Source organism: Capra hircus, chromosome 8 (genome assembly GCF_001704415.2).
Source record: "Capra hircus breed San Clemente chromosome 8, ASM170441v1, whole genome shotgun sequence".
Lineage (NCBI taxonomy): Eukaryota > Metazoa > Chordata > Mammalia > Artiodactyla > Bovidae > Capra > Capra hircus.
The window spans coordinates 92,605,092-92,633,042 of NC_030815.1; positions in this window are offsets into that span (position 1 = coordinate 92,605,092).

Consider the following 27,951-nt stretch of genomic DNA (forward strand, 5'->3'; position numbering starts at 1 on the left):
ATCTGCTGATGGACATCTAGGTTGTTTCCATGTCCTGGCTATTATAAACAGTGCTGCGATGAACATTGGGGTACATGTGTCTCTTTCAATTCTGGTTTCCTCGGTGTGTATGCCCAGCAGTGGGATTGCTGGGTCATAAGGTAGTTCTATTTGCAATTTTTTAAGGAATCTCCACACTGTTCTCCATAGTGGCTGTACTAGTTTGCATTCCCACCAACAGTGTAGGAGGGTTCCCTTTTCTCCACACCCTCTCCAGCATTTATTGCTTGCAGATTTTTGGATCGCAGACATTCTGACTGGTGTGAAGTGGTACCTCATTGTGGTTTTGATTTGCATTTCTCTGATAATGAGTGACGTTGAGCATCTTTTCATGTGTTTGTTAGCCATCCGTATGTCTTCTTTGGAGAAATGTCTATTTAGTTCTTTGGCCCATTTTTTGATTGGGTCGTTTATTTTTCTGGAATTGAGCTGCAGAAGTTGCTTGTATATTTTTGAGATGAGTTGTTTGTCAGTTGCTTCATTTGCTATTATTTTCTCCCATTCAGAAGGCTGTCTTTTCAGCTTGCTTATATTTTCCTTTGTTGTGCAGAAGCTTTTAATTTTCATTAGATCCCATTTGTTCATTTTTGCTTTTATTTCCAGAATTCTGGGAGGTGGATCATAGGGGATCCTGCTGTGATTTATGTCAGAGAGTGTTTTGCCTATGTTCTCCTCTAGGAGTTTTATAGTTTCTGGTCTTACATTTAGATCTTTAATCCATTTTGAGTTTATTTTTGTGTGCGGTGTTAGAAAGTATCTAGTTTCATTCTTTTACAAGTGGTTGACCAGTTTTCCCAGCACCACTTGTTAAAGAGATTGTCTTTACTCCATTGTATATTCTTGCCTCCTTTGTCAAAGATAAGGTGTCCATATGTGTGTGAATTTATCTCTGGGCTTTCTATTTTGTTCCATTGATCTATATGTCTGTCTTTGTGCCAGTACCATACTGTCTTGATGACTGTGGCTTTGTAGTAGAGCCTGAAGTCAGGCAAGTTGATTCCTCCAGTTCCATTCTTCTTTCTCAAGATTGCTTTGGCTATTCGAGGTTTTTTGTATTTCCATACAAATCCTGAAATTATTTGTTCTAGTTCTGTGAAAAATATGGCTGGTAGCTTAATAGGGATTGCATTGAATTTGTAAATTGCTTTGGGTAGTATACTCATTTTCACTATATTGATTCTTCTGATCCATGAACATGGTATATTTCTCCATCTATTAGTATACTCTTTGATTTCTTTCATCAGTGTTTTATAGTTTTCTATATATAGGTCTTTAGTTTCTTTACGTAGATATATTCCTAAAGATGTCACAAAAAAGGAAAACTACAGGCCAATATCACTGATGAACATAGATGCAAAAATCCTCAACAAAATTCTAGCAATCAGAATCCAACAACACATTAAAAAGATCATACACCATGACCAAGTGGGCTTTATGCCAGGGATGCAAGGATTCTTCAATATCTGCAAATCAATCAATGTAATTCACCACATTAACAAATTGAAAAATAAAAACCATATGATTATCTCAATAGATGCAGAGAAGGCCTTTGACAAAATTCAACATCCATTTATGATAAAAACTCTCCAGAAAGCAGGAATAGAAGGAACATACCTCAACATAATAAAAGCTATATATGACAAACCCACAGCAAACATGATCCTCAATGGTGAAAAATTGAAAGCATTTCCCCTAAAGTCAGGAACAAGACAAGGGTGTCCACTTTCACCACTACTATTCAACATAGTTCTGGAAGTTTTGGCCACAGCAATCAGAGCAGAAGAAGAAATAAAAGGAATCCAAATTGGAAAAGAAGAAGTAAAACTCTCACTGTTTGCAGATGACATGATCCTCTACAGGAAAACCCTAAAGAATCCACCAGAAAATTACTAGAGCTCATCAATGAATATAGTCAAGTTGCAGGATATAAAATCAACACACAGAAATCCCTTGCATTCCTATACACTAATAATGAGAAAGTAGAAAAAGAAATTAAGGAAACAATTCCATTCACCATTGCAATGAAAAGACACTGAGCATTTTTCAAAAATACTGTACTCTTCTCAGAAACTGGACAGAAAGAATGAATTTAGTAGGCTTGAAACTGTTTTCCTTAGAAGGCCTACTTGTGGGATTGGAACCTGGCTGGTTTCTAGGGACTAAACTTTAGAAGAGTTCTCACAAGTCCTTTCCTGATAGCTCAGTTGGTAAAGAATCTGTCTGCAATGCAGGAGACCTTGGTTTGATTCTTGAGTCAGAAAGATCCTCTGGAGAAGGGATAGGCTACCCTCCCCATTATGCTTGGCCTTCCCTTGTGGCTCAAACTGGTAAAGAATCTGCCCACAATATGGGAGACTGGAATTTGTCCCTAGGTTGGGAAGATCTCCTGGAGAAGGGAAAGGCCACTCATTCCATTATTCTGGCTGGAGAATTCCATGGACTGTATAGCCCTGGGACTTTCACTTTCACTTTTTTAACAAGTCTGAGAGCTGATAGATGTGACTCACTATACCTAGACAGTTTGTATAACCAATACAGTGTTTGTTGAATACCTGATTTACTTTTTGAAGTCTGAATTAGTGAAGTTGGTACTTTCAAAGAAGAAGGACCCACTTCTTCTATGTGGACCTTCTATGAAGGGCCTATGTGACCAGATCCCACTGAAAACACTGAGCATGGAATCTCTAGTAAGCATACCTGGTAGACAACATTTCACAATATTGTCACAACTCCTTGCTGGAGGAATTAAACATGTCCTATGTGACTCCACTGGGATAGGACTCCTGGAAACTTGAGCTTGGATTCCTCTGGACATCCCTGCAATGCACATTTTCCCTTTGCTGACTTTGCTTTTTATCCTTTTGTTATGATAAGTCACAGCCCTGAGTGCAACTAAATGCTCCATCCTATGAGTCCTCTTAGTGAATCACTGAATCTGGGAATGGTCTTGGGACTTCCTAAACACAAATATATATTCTCAGGCTTTAGTACAGAATGGTTTATGGGGTCCCCTAGGATAAGAAGTGTAGTGGGTGAGTTAAATATTTAAAGTTCACTGCATCACTTCTATTTCCCTAAATTATTGGATTCATTTCCCAGTACAAAACCAAGCAACTTTTGGTACCTCATCTTTATTTACTGCTGAACCCAATTTTCATACAAGAAGTGTATGAAAATATGAACAATGCCCTATTGCTAGAGTTAGCAAAACTAATCCAGATTTTCATCAGTTTAGCTTTATTCAAAATATAATTATTGTCTTATTAGTCAAGCACTATCAGACTCCATCCCCACAAATATTTTCAAAATAGTTTGCATACATACATTATACAAATCTTCCTAACAAAATATAAATAGTTTTTTTTAACTTATTTTGTATTTTGCAATTGTTCCTCAACTCCCAACAGCATGTCTGAAATTGATTCTAGATATAATTGCAGAGATAAAGAGGAACAAATGTGAGGCTAAAATAAGAGGAATATGTCTTATCTCTCTTGTAATTCCCTTCATTTAGGACATTGCAGTTTATTTAATTAAGAAAAAATTCTGTCTCATCAGCAAGGGGAAACAGTACTTTGGTTACAAAGGGTTTTCAGTAACATTTTGGAGATTTGGAGAGATTTTAAAATTTCTAAACTCTATTTTATGTTTAATTATTTGCATATGCCATGCAAATAATAAATGCCTTAAATTTTAGAACAGAACCAGAGAAAGACTGCAAAATAAGAAATATTTAAATTCAGTAGCCTAAAGGATAAAACTTCACATTAGGTTTTCAGTTACTTCACCTTTCAACATCAGAGTAAAAGAGATCAATTTTGTAAAGAAATAAAAATCCTGAAGATCCTTTTGGTGCCTCAGGATGTTAGTTATCTGAACTGGTCATTTCCTTTTTAGAGCTATATAAGTTCAATAGTAGCAGCTATCTCACTCTGACATTCCTTCTGCCGGTCATACTCTTCTATGATATTGGTGATTCTATCCTCAACCACTTATTATTTTTTTTCAACCATTTATTTTTATCGGGTGATTATTTCCAGAGAAATGTGTATGATTATTTGGTTATTCTTATGTGTCATTTACCCAAACTCTGATTATTAAATATGTGCTTCCTCTAGCCTCAAATGTTCAAGATAACCAACTCACTTAAAGTGCTACACTCAATATGCCAGCAAATTTGGAAAACTCAGCAGTGGCCACAGGACTGGAGAAGGTCAGTTTTCATTCCAATTCCAAAGAAAGGCAATGCCAAAGAATGCTCAAACTACTGCACAAGTGCACTCATCTCACATGCTAGTAAAGTAATGCTCAAAATTCTCCAAGCCAGGCTTCAGCAATACGTGAACCGTGACTCCCTAATGTTCAGGCTGCTTTTAGAAAAGGCAGAGGAACCAGAGATCAAATTGCCAACATCTGCTGGATCATGGAAAAAGCAAGAGAATTCCAGAAAAACATCTATTTCTGCTTTATTGACTGTGCCAAAGCCTTTGACTGTGCGGATCACAATAAACTGTGGAAAATTCTTCAAGAGATGGGAATACCAGACCACCTAACCTGCCTCTTGAGAAACCTACATGCAGGTCAGGAAGCAACAGTTAGCACTGGACATGGAACAACAAACTGGTTCCAAATAGGAAAAGGAGTACATCAAGGCTGTGTATCATCACCCTGCTTATTTAACTTATATGCAGAGTACATCATGAGAAATGCTGGACTGGAAGAAACACAAGCTGGAATCAAGATTGCTGGGAGAAATATCAAGCATCTCAGATATGCAGATGACACCACCCTTATGGCAGAAAGTGAAGAGGAGCTAAAAAGCCTCTTGATGAAAGTGAAAGAGGAGAGTGAAAAAGTTGGCTTAAAGCTCAACATTCAGAAAATGAAGATCATGGCATCTGGTCCCATCACTTCATGGGAAACAGATGGGGAAACAGTGGAAACAGTGTCAGACTTTTTTTGGGGGGGCTCCAAAATCACTGAAGATGGTGATTGCAGCCATGAAATTAAAAGACGCTTACTCCTTGGAAGAAAAGTTATGACCAACCTAGATAGCATACTCAAAAGCAGAGACATTACTTTGCCGACTAAGGTCCATCTAGTCAAGGCTATGGTTTTTCCTGTGGTCATGTACAGATGTGAGAGTTGTACTGTGAAGAAGGCTGAGCGCCGAAGAATTGATATTTTTGAAATGTGGTGTTGGAGAAGACTCTTGAGGGTCCCTTGGACAGTAAGGAGATACAACCAGTCCATTCTGAAGGAGATCAACCCTGGGATTTCTTTAGAAGGAATGATGCTAAAGCTGAAACTCCAGTACTTTGGCCACCTCATGCGAAGAGTTGACTCATTGGAAAAGACTCTGATGCTGGGAAGAATAGGGGGCAGGAGGAGAAGGGGACGACCGAGGATGAGATGGCTGGATGGCATCACGGACTCGATGGACGTGAGTCTGAGTGAACTCCGGGAGATGGTGATGATCAGGGAGGCCTGGCATGCTGCAATTCATGGGGTCACAAAGAGTCAGACACGACTGAGTGACTGAACTGAAATGAACCTGTAACAAACAAACTTTTAGATGCAAATGCTCTCAAATGACTCTGGCTAATCATATGGAAATTGAATTTATTAGAAAAGCTCTGTGGTTGCTCACAGAAACAAGCACTAGAAAATTCATCTCAGAATACTAGCAAAAGTCAAGATTCTAGGCAACTGAATTCATGAGAAAGAACTCAAAAATGAATTGGTTCGGTGGCCCCACCACTGGACACCACTGAGATGTTACTGTATCATCAGTATCATCAAAAGAATGAATTTTAAACTGTTTCTGTTTTCTTTTAACACTGATTCATTACAGTCTTGTGGGGGGGGGGAGTGGGGTTCCAATTGGCCAAGGTTAGATTCCTGCCCACATATATAATGTATCTGGCCTTTTAGCTGTGATGGCAGAGCGTTCTAGGATGTGATGGATCCCAGCATTACAGAAAGGTTCATATTGTAATAGATTTCCAAAACACTTTGATCATCATCTGAATTCCATTCTCACTTACAGAGTTTATAAGCTGTGCTCTCTCCAACCCCAAAAACTTAAATGAAAAGCTTACTTCCTATAGTTACAGGTTTTTTCACACTTTGTGCTATGCTTAGTCATTTGGTTGTGTCAGACTCTTTGCAACCTCATGGATTGTAGCCTGACAGGCTCCTCTGTCCATGGGGATTTTCTAGGCAAAAATACTGGAATGGGCTTACATGCCCTTCTCCAGGGAATCTTCCCAATCCAGGGATCGAACCCAGGTCTCCCAAATTGCAGGTGGATTCTTCACCATAAGAGCCACCTAGGAAGCCCAAGAGTGCTGGGGTGGGTAAACCTATCCCGTCTCCAGGGGAATTTCCAGACTCAGGAATCAAACTGCAGTCTCCTGGATTGCATGTGGATTCTTTACCAGCTGAGCTAACAGGGAAGACCTTATTACACTTTAGAAACAGATTATTAAAGATTATGATAGATATCTACCTTTAATATATTGTAAAACTGAATCAAGTTTGCATTATTTTTTTTTCTTAATGCCAAATGTTTTCCATAGTACATAGATTATATCAGGGTACTACTTTGGATACAAATGGAAACTGACACAAATATAGAGAACTGCAGTATGCTGTAGGATCAGATACCAAAATACATTATTAAAAATAGTACATAAGGCATACATATAGTGATAGTATCCTTGACAACACTTTCTGTCTTTGAGAAATGATTTCTATTAATTAGGGTTTCTTTATTATCTAGTAAAGAGCATCACCGACTTGATGGACATGAGTTTGTGTGAACTCTGGGAATTGGTGATGGACAGGGAGGCCTGGCGTGCTGCAATTCATGGGGTCGCAAAGAGTCGGACATGACTAAGCCACTGAACTGAATTGAACTATATATTTTAATTTCTTCTTGCTTTTTTTTCATGAGAAAGTCTTAGCTTTATGATGTAAATTGTAGTTATGCTAGGCATAGCTAAAATAGGGATAGTAGCTTTACTACTAACACCACGATTACTACATCTGCTACTAGCCAATGAGTACTCAGGTTTATTATGTTCCAGACCCAGTTCTAAAGGTTTTGCATGTAATAGCTTATGTTCTTCACCTCACCTCTGCAAAAACCTGTGAGTTCTTTATTATAACTTCCCACACTGATTAATGCACAAGACAATAGCTTTTCATTATCTAGAAATACAAATTAAAAAAACACTTTGGACTTCCCTGGTGGTTCAGACAGTAAAGCATCTGTCTACAATGCGAGAGACCTGGGTGCCATCCCTGGGTCACGAAGATCTGCTGGAGAAGGAAATGGCAATCCACTCCAGTACTACTGCCTGGAAAACCCATGGACAGAGGAGCCTGGTAGGCTACAGTCCGTGGGGTTGTGAAGAGTTGGACACGACTGAGCGACTTCACTTTCACTTTGGATCTACTATAATTAGCTTTTGCTCAATATTTTTGAAAGAAATATGATCGATTAGGCTGTCTTTCTCAAATGTTTATTTCCTTGCTTGTTTGTAGAGAACACTGTAAAGAACACTTTTTATGTATAACCTTTTAATCATTCTCAGTGAGTCTCTAGGAAGATTTCTCTGAAACCATGTTCCTTACATTTGCATGAAACTCAGTTTACTCTAAAATAAAAATAGCATTCTAAATTCTGATACAAAGGCTATATTACTTAAGTAAAGATTTCATAGAGTTTTGGGGTGGGATTTTCAGTCTTCTTTTCAAAAAATTCTTCATACCACTTTGCAATACCTGGATCATATGAGTATAATATACTCCAATCTGTAACAAGTGCTCCTCACCTACAGCTGTACAAATCAGTCAGGTTTCAGCTTCAGTGATATTTCTAGAGAAGTACTATTTCTCCATCACTTTCTCTTCCTCTCATCACCAGCACATTGATATGTCAAGATATTTATTTGTCTGAGTTTTGGTCAGCTTTACACTAAGTATTTGCTTCTTTTGTAGAAACAAAACAAATGTGAAATAACTTCTAATAGTCCAGATATCCATGTCGCCAAATTCACTAATAATCTGATTCGTAGGTTTCCTCTTTAAAACTTAAAGTGGGTGCTCAATAATAAGCCTAATATTTATTCACTTATTCTTATGTTCTTTCAACAGGTTTTAAATTAATGTTTGCAGTTTTCCAGACACTGTTTTTACCCTGGTCACTTTTGACAATTTTCTCCTAAGGTTATGACTTCATTTCTTTTTCTTTTATACTTAATTAGAATTGCATTCAACTTGATTTTTCTGAAAACTATTATTTGAGGGACTTCTTTGAGCAATGGATTTTGAAAAGTGCTGGGGATCCCATTGGTCAGAAATATAGGAAGTAGTACAGTCCTCAGATGACATTGTACAAGTCATCTAGCTGTGAAATGAAAATGAATAAATCCAAGGGGCACTGAGAGATAGTGGTAGGACAGAGAGTTTCTTAACAGAACCTTCAAGAGACAGCATAGTAAATCAGAAGAACTGAGGAACTGAACTTCAGAAAACAAAACATAAAACAATATAAGACCTAGGAAGCTTCGGACCAAGGTCTTTATTCCCTGGTCTGCTTCAGATGTTCCACAGTGCTTTGAACATTCAAGAGATAATGTGAGAAATAGTTAGCATTTAAGGCAAGATTTTGAGTTATTTTGATTTCCTGCATGTTTCAAAGTCTAAAAAATTTTCTGAGAAATTTTAAATTAAGTGGATTCATATAATTTTTAATTAGTTTTCACAATACCTATAATATTTGCAAAATCTCAAAAGATTTAACCTAATAAATGTGGAAACTTAAGATATTCTTACATGCCATGGTTAAGATATTCTTTGGGAATCTTCCCAATTGTTAAGGAGAAACCATAAATGTAGTAACAAAAACCAACAATTTGTAACTTGGTAGCAGAAATGAGAAATGGAAGAGGGAAAAAGCAATTAATTCCTTTAATAAACTAAACAGGTGGGCTTGAAAATTTTATAGCAAAGTAGATAAAAGAACATAGGCCTTATAAATCATTTTTTAATTTGAAAGAAAAATAAATTCTGCATATGCATAATCTTCCTATTAAAGTCTATAATAACAGCAACTGTATTAGTCAACTGTTTATAATCACAATTTTAGGTCATGGTTGTATAACATAGTATGAATTATATATGTTGAGGGAGATATGGTTTCATTTTGTAATATATTCCAATTAATATTTTAGTAAAACATGCAAAATTAGATCCACTAAATCCTTTATAGCTTACCAAATTCTTTCACAAAATCTGTTCTCATGTTTTATAACAATTCCATATTATTGGTACAGCAGATATTATTGTTTCTACTTTACTATTCTATATGAAACTCAGAGCTTTGGGGCTTCTCTGGTGGTTCAGATGGTAAAGAATCTGTCTGCAGTGCAGGAGACTTGGGTTTAGTCCCTGGGTCAGGAAGATCCCCTGGAGAAGGAAATGGCAACCTCCTCCAGTATTTTTGCCTGGAGAAGTTCATGGACAGAGGAGCCTGGGGGGCTGCAGCTCATGGGGGTCACAAAGCCTCGGACACGACTGAGTAACTAACATTTTCACTTTCACACACAGGGGCTCTTCCTGACCCAGACATCTCCCAGGTCTCCTGTATTGCAGGGAAAATTTTCACACTGAGCCATCAAGGAACCATATTTTGGAATGCTTCATATAAATGCAAATAGACTTATCTCACTCTCTTTCTCCCCCTCCCTCCACCAGTTTCATCATATTCCATTTTATAAACTAAAATATCATTTATTTAAATGGTTTACAGATGACGGACTTGTAGGCTATGGATGTAAATTTCCCTACTTTTTTTTTTTTTTAAATGGGTGGGGGGCTGTTGTTTATTTTCTGTTTTCTAACAAGACTGCAAATAACACTTATCATTTTCAATGCACTGTACTTGTTTATCTCCAGGAAAAATTTCCAGATTCTCAGACTGGTATTGCTACATCAAAGGATAGATGAATTCATAAAGTGCTAAATGATGGCAATCTGACCTCCATAGAGACTGTACCAAATTATACTGCCCAAGGAATATATACTAGGTTCTAGTATCAAAATTTAGATGTACTTCACAATACAGTAACTGAAATTTAATATCTCAGTCAAGTTTTAATTGAACTTCCTGTTATAATCAACTTTTTAGCACTTCCAATGTTTTAGAAGCTTTTTAAAACTTAGTTTTCTAGAAATTTTGTGTTCAGTCTTTGCCAGTTTTATAGTCTTTTATCCTTCATAAATCTATATGAAGAAAAGTTCTATATGTATATTTTCTACATTAAAATTCATAGATTTTTTCCATTTTTTTCAATTATTTTTGACTCATTATTTTTATTTTTTATTTTTTATTTTTTTTAAGTTTTTTTATTTTTTAAATTTTAAAATCTTTAATTCTTACATGCGTTCCCAAACATGAACCCCCCTCCCACCTCCCTCCCCATAACATCTCTCTGGGTCATCCCCATGCACCAGCCCCAAGCATGCTGTATCCTGCGTCAGACATAGACTGGCGATTCAATTCTTACATGATAGTATACATGTTAGAATGCCATTCTCCCAAATCATCCCACCCTCTCCCTCTCCCTCTGAGTCCAAAAGTCCGTTATACACATCTGTGTCTTTTTTGCTGTCTTGCATACAGGGTCGTCATTGCGATCTTGCTAAATTCCATATATATGTGTTAGTATACTGTATTGGTGTTTTTCTTTCTGGCTTACTTCACTCTGTATAATGTTTTATGTTGTCAAGTCTCTGAATCTTTCCTTTTTCACAGCTAAATCTTTGTATCACAAAGTTAGTAAAAAGTTATGCTACATTTTCTCTAGTAGGTCTATAGCTTTCTTATATTTAAATCTTTCATTCATTGAAACATATTATCTTACTTGGCCTGAAGTATGAATGTCAAATAATTTTTTTAACTTGTTCTTCACTTGTTCAAAATTTGTTTATTAAATGAACATCCTTTTTCTCAATAATTTGAGATACTATACCTAAGGCATATAAAAGAGCCATGTAAGACTTTTAATACTGGCATTCTTCTGATTTCTTGAGCAGAAACACTATATGCATTTCTATTTATTATTTTTTCTAGTTGCTCTGCAGAATTCAAAAGTTTTTATTTAAAACAAATTTTACATAGTACTTTTCAAATGTAGTTCTTTCCACAGATATTTATCCCTAGTATTCTATCTTTGATGAACCTGCTGATGAAAGTGAAAGAGGAGAGTGAAAAAGCCAGCTTAAAGCTCAACATTCAAAAAACTAAGATCATGGCATCTGGTCCCATCACTTCATGACATATAGACAGGGAAACAATGGAAACAGTGACAGACTTTATTTCCTTGGGATCCAGATTTACCAAGGACAGTGACTGCAGCCGTGAAATTAAACGATGCTTTCTCCTTGGAAGAAAAACTGTGACAAACCTAGGCAGCATGTTAAAAAGCAGAGACATTACTTTGCTGACCTTTGTCTCTATAGTCAAAGCTATTGTTTTTCCAGTAGTTACATATGGATGCGAGAGGTGGACCATAAAGAAGGCTGAGCACTGTAGAATCGATGCTTTTGATCCATGGTGTTGGAGGAGACTCTTAAAAGATCAAACCTTTTACAGTCCATGGAATTCTCCAGACCAGAATACTGGAGTGGGAAGCCTCTCTCTTCTCCAGGGGATCTTCCCAACCCAGGGATCAAACCCAGGTTTCCCGCATTGTAGGCAGATTCTTTACCAGCTGAGCCACAAGTGAAGCCCTGAGAGATCAAACCAATCATAAAGGAAATCCCAGAATATTCACTGGAAGGACTGATGCTGAAGCTGAAGCTCCAATACTTTGGCCACCTAATGCGAAGAGCTAACTCTCTGGAATAGACCCTGATGCTGGGAAAGGTTAAAGGCAGGAGAAGGGAATGACAGAGGATGAGATGGTTGGATGGCATCACTGATTCAATTGACATGAGTTTGAGCAAGCTCTGACAAATAGTGAAGGACAAGGAACACTGCCATGCTGCAGTTCATGGGGTCTCAAAGAGTCAAACATGACGGAGTGACTGAACAACAAAAATTCTATCTTTTCTGGCTAATCTACAAGGAGTATTATCCTCTATGATATCTTCTAAACAACTGTTACTGAAATACAGGGGATCTAGTGTTTCTATATATTAATTACACACTGTGTTATTTCTATAAATTAGCATATACCTAGAAAATTTATAGTTCATTTTATTTAATTTTTCTGAGTATATAAAGCAGAGTAAGGAGAGTAGTAATATTTTATTCACATTTTACAGTTTATATGTCTCCAATTCCTTTATCTTCTCTAATTGCACTGACTACAACTATCAGTACAATGTTAAGTAATAACCACATTAGTAAATATTTCTTAACTTCCTTAAAATGCTATAGAGTTAATGAACATATTTTATAAACTAAATAGGACTAATCTCTATTTTATTTTTATTTTATTTATCATTAGGCATTAATCCCATATATATCTATGGCTGATTCATGTTGAGGTTTGACAGAAAACAACAAATTCTGTAAAGCAAATATCCTTCAATAAAAATAAACAGAAATATTTTATCAATTGCTTACTTATAGAAAAAATCATATGAACTTTTGGTAGATACATTAATATGATAAATTATATTATTTATTATCTTGTATTATTTTACTATTATGCTGTTTTATTTGCTAAAATTAACATTCTGGACTTAATATTCATAAAGTAGACTAGTTTTTATTTTCTTTGTCATTTATATCAGTGTCTTACTATATTTTATTGAAATAAAAATTAACAAGTTTTCATTTACCCTCCAATATTCTGAAACTATTTAAGTATCACTGGAATTTTTTTTACAGAATTTTGCATTGAAATCCTTCTCTAAATCATATGAACCACATATACTTGGGAGAGAGTTATTAACTTTTTATTCCATAAAAATCATTCTATTTAGACTACTTTCCTCTTCTAAAATTAGTTTTCATAAATTAAATTTTCTATTAAATTTTATCCAAGTTTCCATGTATATTTACATAGAACTGTGCAAGACAGCTTAATAGTCTTTTCACTTTGTTTGTTTTTGTAGTTATTTATTTTGCACATTGGGTTTTCTCTCATTTTCTCCAAATTAGCTAGTGATTAACTATTATATTATTTTTGCCAAAGAACCTGATGCTTTTTATATTTGTGAGTTCTACTCTTTTTTTCTAATACATTGTTGCCTGCTTAACTATTATTTCTCCTCTATGCTTCTATTTTATGTTAGTCATTTCTGAACCACATGTTTAATTTAATTTCATTTTTCTCATGTATTCATGTCTATTATTAATTTCCCTTTGAGAGTCGTTTTAGCTCTATACCTTATGCTTTCTTACATATAATATTTCAGTATTGTTATATTTTAGGTTAATTAAAGTTTCATTTTAGGTTTTATCTTTGAGTCAATAATTAAAAAGAAAGTGGGTTGAGGGTTTTTTTCCTTTTTGTCTGTCAACATATCCAGATGATAGAATTTCTTTTTTCTGATTTCAGTTTCAACTTCTAGCTTTTTACTTCATTGTGTAGATAGGTGATACAATATTTCTATTATCTGAATTCTATTTCTAATTCATTGTTTCTTTGGGTAATTTTACAAGATAAGGAAAGTTACTGAATGATCTACTACATTGATATCAAACAGAGAAAAATATACAATTTATTTTACTTCTTTTAAACAGCTGAGGTATCTGTAGCTTTCTAATTTCATTTAGGTTTAATGAGCAATTTTTATCTTTCTGCAATATCAGTTGATACAGTAGGAGAAAGAGAGGTACAGTTTTGGCAGAGGGAAAAGGCAAATGGATGAGATGACCTGTGATGATCACTTCTAGGTGATCTTTAAAGAGCTTTACGTGAGAACTGATTTTAACTCTAAGAAGGATTACAACAAACTAGACATATTTCTGGGCAACAACGTTTGAGAGGTCTTTGGTATGTCTATGGTTTTAATTTTACTGACTCATAATATTTGGTCCTGAATCATATACCAGGGAACTCAGTTAAGTCTGGTCTTGGCCAAGGTACAGTATTCTAGACGGCTGAGCCCACTGTCTGACAGCTGTAAAATGCAGAGTTGGGAAAGCAATACAGGGAAAGAAACCTCTTTAAGGAGTACCTAGTCACAGCCTAAGAAGCCTTTTTTGACCAAAGTAGCCAAGAATGAAAGCTCACCTATTCTGGTTTTGAAGAATATTAACATTTTCCTGTTAATGACATTGATTCCTTATGAATTCTTAATATAAACATCATACAAGGTTTCCCTGTTTTTGTTTTAAACAGCAGCTCTGATTTTTCATTATGAAAATATTCAGCTAGGTGCCTGTATGTTATTTGTTCAAGGAAAGGGCTTGATTAACAATAAATTGAATTGAATATAACTTTTACACGTTAACCAGAATTAATACACCACTTTCCTCTTTAGTGTTTGCCTTTCTAATGTCCAGGTAATTTTTGCTATGTTCTCAGACTGTGTAGCTTTTCAAAAGATGTAGATAGGATGAATGCAAGCTTTTTAATTCTTTGTTTCTTTGGAAAGATCGCTTGTCATGTATAACAGGGTCTTGGCTACAATGCAGTCTGTATTGTATCTGCCTGATATAATTAGGGTTAACATCCTCCTTATATGATTATAATCCTCAGGTACATCACATTTCTATAGATATGACCTTGGTTAAGTCTTTCAATTAATCATTTTTTCTTCCCTGTGTTCCCTTTTTGCTGGAAAAGATTTGAACATGTCAGAACAGAGTAATATTCCCCATTATATCTGAAGCATAAGAAAAGGAAAACAAATACTGACTGTAGAATTAAGAACAAGGATATGCCAAGCACTAAGTCACTTCTCTGTCTGCAGTTTGTAAGTGGCACAATAGTAAGTTATGTTCTTTGGCATTTGCAACTAAAGGACATAACAGATGGTAAAGGCTTATTTAAAATTAAAAATGAGAAAATATTTATTTAAAAGAATTGCACTACCAAAATGCAATTTATTATGTTTAGGGTGCAGGCATGTGTTCAATGAAGTTTGGTCTGAACCAGAGTGAGACAATATATTACAAATTGATTAGCCCTCATTTAACTGAATTTCCATTAAGATATCCACACTGACAGGAAAAAATTCTCCACTGCATTCACTGTGTATCACCCTAAAATGTTAAACACAGCATTTTAAACTCAATTATCATCTTTGGTTTTTAAGAAACAATCCATATGAGAGCATGACAACCAAATATTAATTATTGGATTTGTGTTTGAAAGAACAGACAATTTGATTTCATTTGAAGTCTGAGGAATGATATTGATCTTGATATTTTCAGTGGGAGGGGGAAAAAAAACTTAGACAATAAGTCAAGTGATTTGGGTAACAGAATAAGCTTCTTAGGCCATTAGGTACTGTGTGGCTGTTTCTTAATTTTCTGTGACAGATGCATTCCTCTGACATTCCTATCCCAAAAACTGGGTTAAACTGATGAATCACACATATGCTATTAAAAAGTGCTACAATTGATAGAAATATAGAAACCAAAATTCAAAAGTGTTTCTACTGTTGCATATCTCTAGACCAGGGATCACAAACTCAAATATTTATAAGAATAAACATGGGTATAAGAACAAAGATACATATTACATATTAAATAAATACTTTGTTTTTACAGTAAATTATAAGAATAATGTTTATTTCCACAAAGAAATACAAATTATTTCTTGTTATTTTAAAATACAAGCTCTCCTAGATTTATTTATTTTTTCATTTGCACATCTTTGTTAGAGATACAAAAACAAGCAAATATTTATTTACTCTTAAAAAAAAAAACAAAGGCAAATGATGATGATTTATAGATGACTTTCAGATTTTATGTCAAGGAGATAATAAATTGATGGGTATTCTGCTTAACTGGAAAGTATGCATCTTGTCTGAATTATGCAACTGCAAATCAACTCCTGCTAAATTCTGGTCCAATGTTTCCAAATCTTCTGGTCACTTTCCTAAGAAACAAAGGAGAGCAGGTCTTTATTGGAAAGGTCTTGATTTTTTAAATGTTGGCCTGATTTAATATTAATATATACACACAGGTACATATATAATAAAACATTTTAGACTAAACTAGAGTGGGCACTAGGCAAAGTGTTCCCAGAATTATGATATGCATTTAAGTATACTGATGAAATCATATCATGTAAAACTGCAAGCAAGAGTGTGATTCCATGGTAGAAAACAAACAAACAAACAAACAAACAGAAACTGCAAAACTGGCTATAGTTTGGTAGGACTATACACATCCAAACTATGAGTATATGTTGCTTTACACAACTCTAGATGTTACCTACATTCTCTATACTTGCAATGGATAAGCCAAATATGAATAATTAGTATGCCAAGTCTTTCTTATTTTTGTATATGCTCTCAATCAACTTATCTGTCTTTAGAGTTTTTCTAGTGCAGTGTGATATGACTGGGAAGAATATTACATCAAAATATTCCCTGTAGACCATTTGCATGAAATTGAAATTATTCTAGGTATTTTTTTACTTCAGTTTTGAGAGTTTTTATTAAATATGTTTTCAGGTATTAAAGAACTAGGAGTTTACTCACTACTGAGTAATAATTAGTCAGAAAGGTAAAACATTTCACTAATATGGTGACTTGGATATATTAAGTCTCTGCATTATATGAAAAATGGAGATACTATTAGTATTAAGCTTACAGAGTTTTAAGGATTAAGTGACATATAGATAAACCCCTTAAATCACTATGTGACAAAGAAAGTATTCAATAAATGTCAATTATCAAAACAAATTTAAAATGTTATTAATAACATTAATAAGTCTGTTCTGGATGTTAATATATAAATTAGATAGAGTTTCCAGTTCACAGGACACAATTGTTTCCTCAATATCCCATTAAAAAAAAAAAATGCATTGACTCTATAATATCCCATACTCAGCAACTAAAATAATAAGCATTTTCAAAGAGAAATGAATGAATTATATTTGAGTAGTGATCTAATATCAAAATCAATCTTATAGGTGTAAAAATAAAAGCAAAGGCAATTAAATACTCATCATTAAAACAAGAAACAACAAAGTTATGCAAATATCCAAGTCATAAATATAAACCAAAGGGTCATGAATTGCCCCTTGAAACTGAGATAGAAGACAAAATTCTACCTGACTAAATAATCTAAATTGTTAGCATCATAATGGCATGAATTACTTCTAAAAAGAGTTGCCTGTGTGGTCAGTGTAGTAGACAATGAAAAAATAATGAATAATATGGAAGTTAAATTTACTAATCAAACAGAGATAGAGAATTGAGGGAATTATATAATTTATCAAAGTTATAGAGCTACAAAAATGTAAGATTAGGAATTCAAATGTAAAACTCTCACACTCAAGATACCATGTTCTTTTATTGCTGCCTTTCTGTTTAGGAAGTAAGAGATTTTTCACTTATTAATCAGTAAGAAGCAATTCTTTGAACAAATAAATGTGTAGGTGGAGATTAAGAATTTTCACACAAGCACACTATACTAATTTACCACCTGGTAAGGGATATTAGCCACTTGTTCATAGGATATTATCCAGTTGCTGGGCTTATTTGTAACATTTACAAAGTCAGATAAAGAACTGGGAATAAAACAAATGGTTTTCTATCTCAAACATGCTGGAATTTTAGGATTCATTGGGAGATATTTCACTTTTAAATAGTCACATACATGTCAAAACTACATCACTAGCTGCATTTAACAATAAAAAATGAAACTGCTTCCACTAGCCTGATTATATTAAGGCTAATAATGACAGCCACACAAGAAATGTGCAAGTCTATTTCATTCACTCATCCACACTGAGAGAATAAAGATATATGCAAGTAAAAATACAGGCCTATTAAATGGACTTGGACTAAGGATTTTCTTTGGGTGACTGAAACGGAAGTTTTGAGAATTATGCAAATTTCATCGTGAGAATTATTTGGGTTAACTTCAATGTTCTATTTTCTGTACTTGTCACAGATGAGCATTTCAAAACCTTTTTGATTCAATATAAATTCCTTTTAAAGTATTTTCTTCTTCAAAATGTCTCTGACAATTCATTTTCAAACTACTTGAATAACTCAGTATACTATGTGACTAGAGTCTTTTAGGTCTTCCTTGGTAGCTCAGCTGATAAAGAATCCACCTGCAATGCAGGAGACCTGGGTTCAGTCCCTGGGTTGGGAAGATCCCCTTGAGGAGGACATGTCCACTCACTCCAGTATTCTTGCCTGAAGAACCCCCATGGACAGAGGAAGCTGTGGGCTACAGTCCCTGGGGTTGCAAAGAGTTGGACACAACTGACTACGTACAGCAGAGTCCTTCTAACTCAGTCCTCTGTTCACTGAATCCTATTATGCTGATCGTACAAAAAACATATCCTAACACCTCAATATTTTTTCCACACAATACTTTTTCAAATAAGTTCATCCTACTAATTACCAAAAAAATAACTTTTAAGTATAATCAATTATTTGCTGAAATTGTTCACATCAGACCTACTATGTAACTAGTATTTCAACCTAGAAGTAGACATTATAGAAAAGGATATCTGCATTCATATTTTCAGCTACTTGATAAAATAACTTTATGAAAAATACTCTTGGTAATCACCAAATTGAGTAAATAAGTCATGATAAATTAAAAAATAACTCAACAAATATTGTGTTATAATCAATATAACTATGAAAGATATGTGGTCCTCACCTATAACATCCTTAAAATTCCAAGGAAAAAGTTAAATTAAATGCAATAAATGCCAATGTCCCCTCTTGTGCGAGGCAGAAAACCTTAAATATATCATTGTAACTGAAAGCAGGATCTGATGGCTCGGAACTCAAAAGTCAATAAAGAGGCCAGATTGGTGGAAAGAAAAGTTTGCATGATTTTATATACCAGCAATTGGGATTAGAAGTGATGCCTATCTAAAAGTCAATTCCCTCCCAACTGACAATCACTGGGCAAGAGCTTTTATAGGCTGAGGGAGGGAATTACACATAGGAGCAGTGAGTAAGCTCTGACAGTTATCTTGAAATTGTTAATCAGTACTCTGTTGTTGTTCAGCTGCTCAGTTGTGTCCAACTCTTTATGATCCCATGGACTGTAGCACGCCATGCTTCCCTGTCCTTCAACATCTCTTGGAACTTGCTCAAACTCATGTCCATTGAGTCAGTGATGTCATCCAATGATCCTGCCCTCTGTCATCCCCTTCTCCTCCTGCCTTTAATCTTTCCCAGCCTCAGGGTCTTTTCCAGGGAGTCAGCGCTTCTGATTAGGTGATCAAAGTATTAGAGTTTCATCAGCATCAGTCTCTCCAATGAAGATTCAGGATCAATTGCCTTTAAAATTGACTGGTTTGATCTCCTTGCGATCCAAGGGACTTTCAAGAGTCTCCTTCAACACCACAGTTTGAAAGCATCAATTCTTCAGCACTCAGCCTTCTTTATGGTCCAATTATCACATCAATACATGACTACTAGGAAAACTGTAGCTTTGACTATACAGACCTTTGTTGGCAAGTAATGTCTCTGCTTTTTTAAATATACTGTCTAGGTTTGTCAAATATTTTCTTCCAAGGACAAGTATCTTAATTTCATGGCTTCAGTCACCATCTGCAGTGATTTTGGATCCCAAGAAAAGAAAGTTTGTCACTGTTTCATTGTTTCCTCATCTATTTGCCAGGAAGTGATGGGACTGGGTGCCATGATCTTAGTTTTTTGAATGTTGAGTTTTAAGCCAGCTTTTTCACTCTCCGATTTCAACTTTATCAAGAGGCTCTATAGTTCCTCTTTGCTTTCTGCCATATGGGTGGTGTCATCTGCATATCTGGGGTTATTGATGTTTCTCCCAGCAATCTTGATTCCAGCTTGTGCTTCATTCAGCCTGACATTTTGCATGATGTACTCTGCATAAAAGTTGAATAAGCGGAGTGACAATGTACAGCCTTGATATACTCCTTTCCCAACTTGGAACCAGTCCATTGTTCCATGTCTGGTTCTGTTGCTTCTTGACTTGTATGCAGATTTCTCAGAAGTCAGGTAAGGTGGTTTGGTATTTCCATCTCTTTAAGAATTTTCCAAAGTTAGTTGTGATCCACACAGTCAAACACAGAAGTAGATGTTTTTTATGAAATTATCTTGCTTTTTCTATGATCTATTGGATATTTGCAATTTGATCTCTTGTTCTTCTGCCTTTTCTAAATCCAGCTTGAACATCGCAAAGTACTCAAACCACATACTACTGAAGATTAGCTTGGAGAATTTTGAGCATTACTTTGTTAACATTTGAAATGAACACAATTGTGTGTTAGTTTGAACATTTTTTGTTATTGCCTTTCTTTGGAACTGGAGTGAAAACTGACCTTTTCCAGTCCTGTGGCCACTGGTGAGTTTTCCAAATTTGCTGGCATATTGAGTGCAGCACTTTCACAGCATCATCTTTCAGCATTTGAAATACCTCAAGTGGAATTCCATCACCTCCACTAGCTCTATTCGTAGTCATGCTTCCTAAGACCCAAGTGACTTCATACTCCATGATGTCTGGCTCTAGGTGAGTGATCATACCATCATGCTTATCTTGAAGATCTTTTTTATATAGTTCTGTGTATTCATGCTACCTCTTCCTAATACCCTCTGTTTATGTTATGCCCATATTCTTTCTGTCCTTTATTGTGACCCTCTTTCCATGAAATGTTTCCTTGTTATCTTTAATATTCTTGAAGAGCTCTCTAGGCTTTCCCTTTCTATTGCTTTACTTTATTTCTTTGAATTGATCACTTAGGATGGCTTTCTTATCTCTTCTTGATATTGTTTGGAACTCTGAGTTCAGATGGTTATATCTTTCCTTTTCTCCTTTGCCTTTTTGCTAACCAGTGATCAAATCATCATCATATGTTGGATCACAGAAAAAGCAAGGAAATTCCCAAAATAAATCTACTACTATTTCATTGACTATGCTAAAGCCTTTCACTGTGTGGATCACAACAACTGTGAAATATTCTTAATAAAATGGGAATATCAGATCACCTTATCTGCATCCTGAGAAACCTGTATGCAGGATAAGAAACAATATTTGTAACTGGACATGGAACAATGGATTGGGTCAAAATTGGAAAGGAATATGTCAAGGCTATATATTGTCACCCTATTTATTTAATTTACATACAGAATAAATATATCATGTGAAATGCAAGGCTGGATGAATCACAAGCTGGAATCAAGATTGCAAGGAAATATATCAACAGCCTCAGATATGCAGATAATACCACGTTAATGGAAGAAAGTGAAGAGTAACTAAACAGACTGTTGATGAAGATGAAAGAGTCTTATAGATGAAGGTGAAAAACCTGGCTTAAAACTTAATATTCAAAATCTAAGATGATGGCATCCAGTCCTTTCCCTTCATGGCGCTTAGTGACTAAACAAGTCTGATCAGTGGCATCTTGATTATTTTAAGTACAGTTAACCTTCAGTTTCATGGTTCGCTTTTTCCCATTCCCCTGAGGCCAGTTCTCGGAATTCTGGCAGCTTATGTCATGGCTACAGTCTTGTCACCATGTAGTCAACTTCTTCCACATGCTTGGGCTTTCAGTATCTATAAGATAGCTCACAGGATATGGTTCAGAATATTATCTATAGCCCTTGAGAAGGAGTTAAAGATCCTTGCCTATGCTTAAACTATTATTTATCAGTTTCCTTTGACAGTTTTCTTTACTTTCTGCATGTTCTCACTTCTCTAATTAAACTTATTCCTTAGTGAAAGTTTTCCCACAAAAAAAAGGCAGGCAGAGGACATGTGGACAAAGACCACAGAGTCTTGCTCCATTGTATTATGACACACATATTTTTGATTGTTAAAATCCATTTGCCTGTACTTAACTAATAACATTTCACTTTCCTTCACACGTTTTCCTTTGTTGGCTACACAGAAGAAACTCTATTCTTAACAACAAAAAGATAAACAATCCAACTAAAATATGGGCAGAGGACTTGAATAGATGTTTCTCTAAGGAGGATATAGGAAGGCACACAGGCAGGCGATTAGATACTTAAAATCATTAGTCATTCAATTCAGTCACTCAGTCTTGTCCGACTCTTTGCGACCCCATGAATCCAGCACTCCAGGCCTCTCTGTCCATCACCAACTCCCGGAGTTTACCCAAACTCATGTGCATTAAGTTGGTGATGCCATCCAACCATCTCATCCTCTGTCATCCCCTTCTCCTCCTGCCTCCAATCCCTTCTGGCATCAGGTTTTTTTCCAGTGAGTCAACTCTTAACATGAGGTGGCCAAAGTATTTGAGTTTCAGCTTCAACATCAGTCCTTCCAATGAACAACCTGGACTGATCTCCTTTAGGATGGACTAATTGGATCTCCTTGCAGTCCAAGGGACCCTCAAGAGTCTTCTCCAACACCACAGTTCAAAAGCATCAATTCTTTGGTGCTCAGCCTTCTTCCATTCCACCTCTCACATCCATATATGACTACTGGAAAAACCATAGCCTTGACAAGATGGACTTTGTTGGCAAAGTAATGTCTCTGCTTTTGAATATGCTATCTAGGTTGGTCATAACTTTTCTTCCAAGGAATAAGCGTCTTTTAATTTCATGGCTGCAATCGCAATCTGCAGTGATTTTGGAGACCCCCCCAAAAATAAAGTCTGACATTGTTTCCACTGTTTCCCGATCTATTTCCCATGAAGTGATGGGAACAAATTCCATGATCTTTGTTTTCTGAATGTTGAGCTTTAAGCCAACTTTTCCACTCTCTTCTTTCACTTTCATCAAGAGGCCTTTTAGTTCCTCTTCACTTTCTGCAATAAGGGTGGTGTCACCTGCATATCTGAGGTTATTGATATTTCTCCCAGCAATCGTGATTCCAGCTTGTGCTTTTACCATCCCAGCATTTATCATGATGTACTGTGCATATAAGTGAAATAAACAGGGTGACAAAATACAGTCTTGACATACTCCTTTTCCTATTTGGAACCAGTCTGTAGTTCTATGTCCAGTTCTAACTGTTGCTTCTTGACCTGCATATAGGTTTCTCAAGAGGCAGGTCAGGTGGTCTGGTATTCCCATCTCTATCACAAATTGTGATCCACACAGTCAAAGACTTTGGCATAGTCAATAAAGCAGAAATGGATATTTTTCAGAAACTCAGTTGCTTTTTTGATGATCCAGCAGATGTTGGCAATTTAATCTCTGCTTCCTCTGCATTTTCTAAATCCAGGTTGAATATCTGGAAGTTCACAGTTCATGTATTGCTGAAGCCTAGCTTGGAGAATTTTGAGTATTACCTTACTAGTGTGTGAGATGAGTGCAATTGTGCGATAGTTTGGGCATTCTTTGGCATTGCCTTTCTTTGGGATTGGAATGAAAACTGACCATTTCCAGTCCTGTGACTACTGCTGAGTATTCCAAATTTGCTGGCATATTGAGTGTAACACATTCACAGCATCATCTCTCAGGATTTGAAATAGCTCCACTGGAATTCCATCACCTCCACTAGCTTTGTTCGTAGTGATGCTTTATAAGGCCCACTTAACTTCACATTCCAGGATGTTTGGCTCTAGGTGAATGATCACACCATCGTGATTATCTGAATCAAGAAGATCTTTTTTGTATAGTTCTTCTATGTATTCTAGCCACCTCTTCTTAATAGCTTCTGCTTCTTTATCGAGAAGAACATTTCTGTCCTTTATTGAGACCATCTTTGCATGAAATATTCCCTTCACTTCAGTTGCTCAGTCGTGTCCAACTCTTTGTGACCCCATGAATCACAGCACACCAGGCCTCCCTGTCCATCACCAAATCCCGGAGTTCACTCAGACTCACATCCGTCGAGTCAGTGATGCCATCCAGCCATCCCATCCTCTGTCATCCCCTTCTCCTCCTGCCCCCAGTCCCTCCCAGCATCAGAGTCTTTTCCAATGAGTCAACTCTTCACATGAGGTGGCCAAAGTACTGGAGTTTCAGCTTTAGAAATGTTCCCTTGGTATCTCTAATTTTCCTGAAGAGATCTCTAGTCTTTCCCATTCTGTTGTTTTCCTCTATTTCTTTGCATTGATCGCTGAAGAAGACTTTCTTATCTCTCCTTGCTACTCTTTGGAACTCTGCATTCAGATGCTTATATCTTTCCTTTTCTCCTTTGTTTTTTGCTTATTTTCATTTCACAGCTATTTGTATAATCCTCCTCAGACAGCCATTTTGCTTTTTTGCATTTCTTTTCCATGGGGATGGTCTTGATCCCTGTCTCCTGTACAATGTCATGAACCTCATTCCATAGTTCATCAGGCACTCTATTTATCAGATATAGGCCCTTAAATCTATTTCTTACTTCCACTGTAGAATCATAAGGGATTTGATTTTGGTCATACCTGAATGGTCTAGTTGTTTTCCCTACTTTCTTCAATTTAAGTCTGAGTTTGGCAATAAGGAGTACATGATCTGAGCCACAGTTAGCTCTGTCTTGTTTTGGTGACTGAAAAGAGCTTCTCCATCTTTGGCTGCAAAGAATATAATCAATCTGATTTGGGTATTGACCATCTGGTGATGTCCACGTGTAGAGTCTTCTCTTGTGTTGTTGGAAGAGGGTATTTGCTATTACCAGTACATTCTCTTGGCAAAACTCTATTTGCCTTTGCCCTGCTTCATTCTGTACTCCAAGGCCAAATTTGCCTGTTACTCCAGATGTTTCTTGACTTCCTATTTTCACATTCCAGTCCCCTATAATGAAGTGGACACCTTTTTTGGGTATTAGTTCTAAAAGCTTTTGTAGGTCTTCATAGAATGGGTCAACTTCAGCTTCTTCAGCATTACTGGTTGGGGCATGGGCTTGGATTACTGTAATATTGAATGGATTGCCTTGGAAATGAACAGAAATCATTCTGTCATTTTTGAGATTGCATTAGTCAAGGGTTCAGTTCAGTTCAGTCGCTCAGTCGTGTCTGACTTTCTGCAACCCCATGAATCACAGCACACCAGGCCTCCCTGTCCATCACCAACTCCTGGAGTTCACTCAGATTCATGTCCATAGAGTGAGTGATGCCATCCAGCTATCTCATCCTCTGTCGTCCCCTTCTCCTCCTGCCCCCAATCCCTCCCAGCTTCAAAGTCTTTTCCAATGAGTCACCTCTTCCCATGAGGTGGCCAAAGTACTGGAGTTTCAGCTTTAACATCATTCCTTCCAAAGAAATCCCAGGGTTGATCTCCTCCAGAATGGACTGGTTGAATCTCCTTGCAGTCCAAGGGACTCTCAAGAGTCTTCAACACCACAGTTCAAACGCATCAATTCTTCAGTGCTCAGCCTTCTTCACAGTCCAACTCTCACATCCATACATGACTACTGGAAAAACCATAGCCTTGACTAGACGGACCTTAGTCGGCAAAGTAATGTCTCTGCTTTTTAATATGCTATCTAGGTTGGTCATAACTTTTCTTCCAAGAAGTAAGCGTCTTTTAATTTCATGGCTGCAATCACAATCTGCAGTGATTTTGGAGCCCCAAAAAATAAAGTCTGACACTGTTTCCTCATCTATTTCCCATGAAGTAATGGGACCGGATGTCATGATCTTAGTTTTCTGAATGTTGAGCTTTAAGCCAACTTTACCACTCTCCTCTTTCACTTTTATCAAGAGGCTTTTTAGTTCCTCTTCACTTTCTGCTATAAGGGTGGTGTCATCTGCATATCTGAGTTTATTGATATTTCTCCCAGCAATCTTGATTCCAGCTTGTGTTTCTTCCAAACCAGCGTTTCTCATGATGTACTCTGCATATAAGTTAAATAAGCAGGGTGACAATATGCAACCTTGACATACTCCTTTTCCTATTTGGAACCAGTCTGTTGTTCCATGTTCACTTCTAACTGTTGCTTCCTGGCCTGCAACAGATTTCTCAAGGTCAGGTGGTCTGGTATTCCCATCTCTCTCAGAATTTTCCACAGTTTCTTGTGATCCATACAGTCAAAGGCTTTGGCATAGTCAATAAAGCAGAAAGAGATGTTTTTCTGGAACTCTCTCGCTTTTTCCATGATCCAGCGGATGTAGGCAATTTGATCTCTGGTTCCTCTGCCTTTTCTCAAACCAGCTTGAACATCAGGAAGTTCACAGTTCACATATTGCTGAAGCCTGACTTGGAGAATTTTGAGCATTCCTTTACTAGCATGTGAGATGAGTGCAATTGTGCAGTAGTTTGAGCATTCTTTGGCACTGCCTTTCTTTGGGATTGGAATGAAAATTGACCTTTTCTAGTCCTGTGGCCACTGCTGAGTTAGGGACAGGTAAATCAAAGTTGTTAGATACTATTTCACATTTTGAAAAACACGTCTTGGCCAGGTTGCATATATGTGCATGTGAAAGTGTATTGCTGATGCAAATGTAAAATGGTTACAGTCACTGTAGAAACAAGTTTGGTAATTCCTCAAAAATTCAAACACAGAATTACCACGTGACACAGCAATCTCATCCTAAATATATAGCCCTATGAACTAAATACTTATACATGGGAATTCATAGCAGTACTATTCACAATAGTAAAAGTTGGAAACAACCCAAATGTCCTTCAATAGACGAATGAATAAACAAACTATAATATATATAGGTAGTGGAATATTATTCCATATTGTAATAGTATTCCATGAAAAAAAAAGAAACACTAATACATATTTTAACAAGGGGTCTGTACAGATTTGGGACAAGAAGTGAATTGTCAGTTGTTAGGGGCTCAGGTAAGGGAAGAAAGTGAATAATAGCTTAATATGTATGTGGTTTTATTTTGCGGCAATAAAAATATTTTAGAAACAGATAGAAATGGTGGTTGAACAATATAATGACTATAATAAATGTTGAATTCTTTGGTTAAGGTTATGCTATGTGAATTTTAGCCCAACTTAAAAAAAAATTACAAAAATGAGAAAATAAGTCCTCTTCTTCTTTGCCCAAAAGTGTAACCACATAACAAATCTTTGAGAATGAATTTTTCATCTGGGACATTAATCATTAAGTGAGAGATGAAATTATGAGAAAATTATTAATGTTCTTTCATTATAATGGAAATGTTATATTTCTGATAATCTTATTGGCATTAGAACTAAGACTATCATTCCTATTAGCATATACTTCTTTTCATATCTTATGGAATTGAATTTATCTCTGTGCACACAAGAAAAACCCAGACTAAATCTATAGACTAAGGTTTCTAAAACTTCTAAACCTATCAATTAGGCTCATGAAGTTGAAACCTGACCAGGATGCTGTGGGGCTCCTGGGCATGGAAGCCTTTGAAACAGTTGCTAATCAGGGAAGGGAGGGGATGCAGAGACAAAGGAGGAGTAGCCAAGGAACAACAGTGCAGCCTTAGGGCAGTGTTCTGGTTCCACCTCAAAGGATACACTTAATAATATCTTTGAGCTCTTTACAGAACTGTAACCTACCCCCACACCTTCCCCCCAAAACGGAAGACTTTAGCATTCTTCATTCCACAGAACATCACACATTAGTTCAGATTAGTCCCTCAGTCATGTCCGACATTTTGTGAACCCATGGACTACAGCACAACAGGGCTCCCTGTCCATCACCAACTCCCAGAGTTTACACAAACTCAAGTCCATTGAGTCGGTGATGCCATCCAACCATCTCATCCTCTGTCCTCCCCTTCTCTTCCCATCTTCAATCTGTCCCAGTATCAGGGTCTTTTCCTATGAGTCAGTACTTCACATCAGGTGGCCAACGTATTGAAATTTCAGTTTTGACATCGATCCTTCTAATGAAAACTCAGGACTGATCTCCTTTA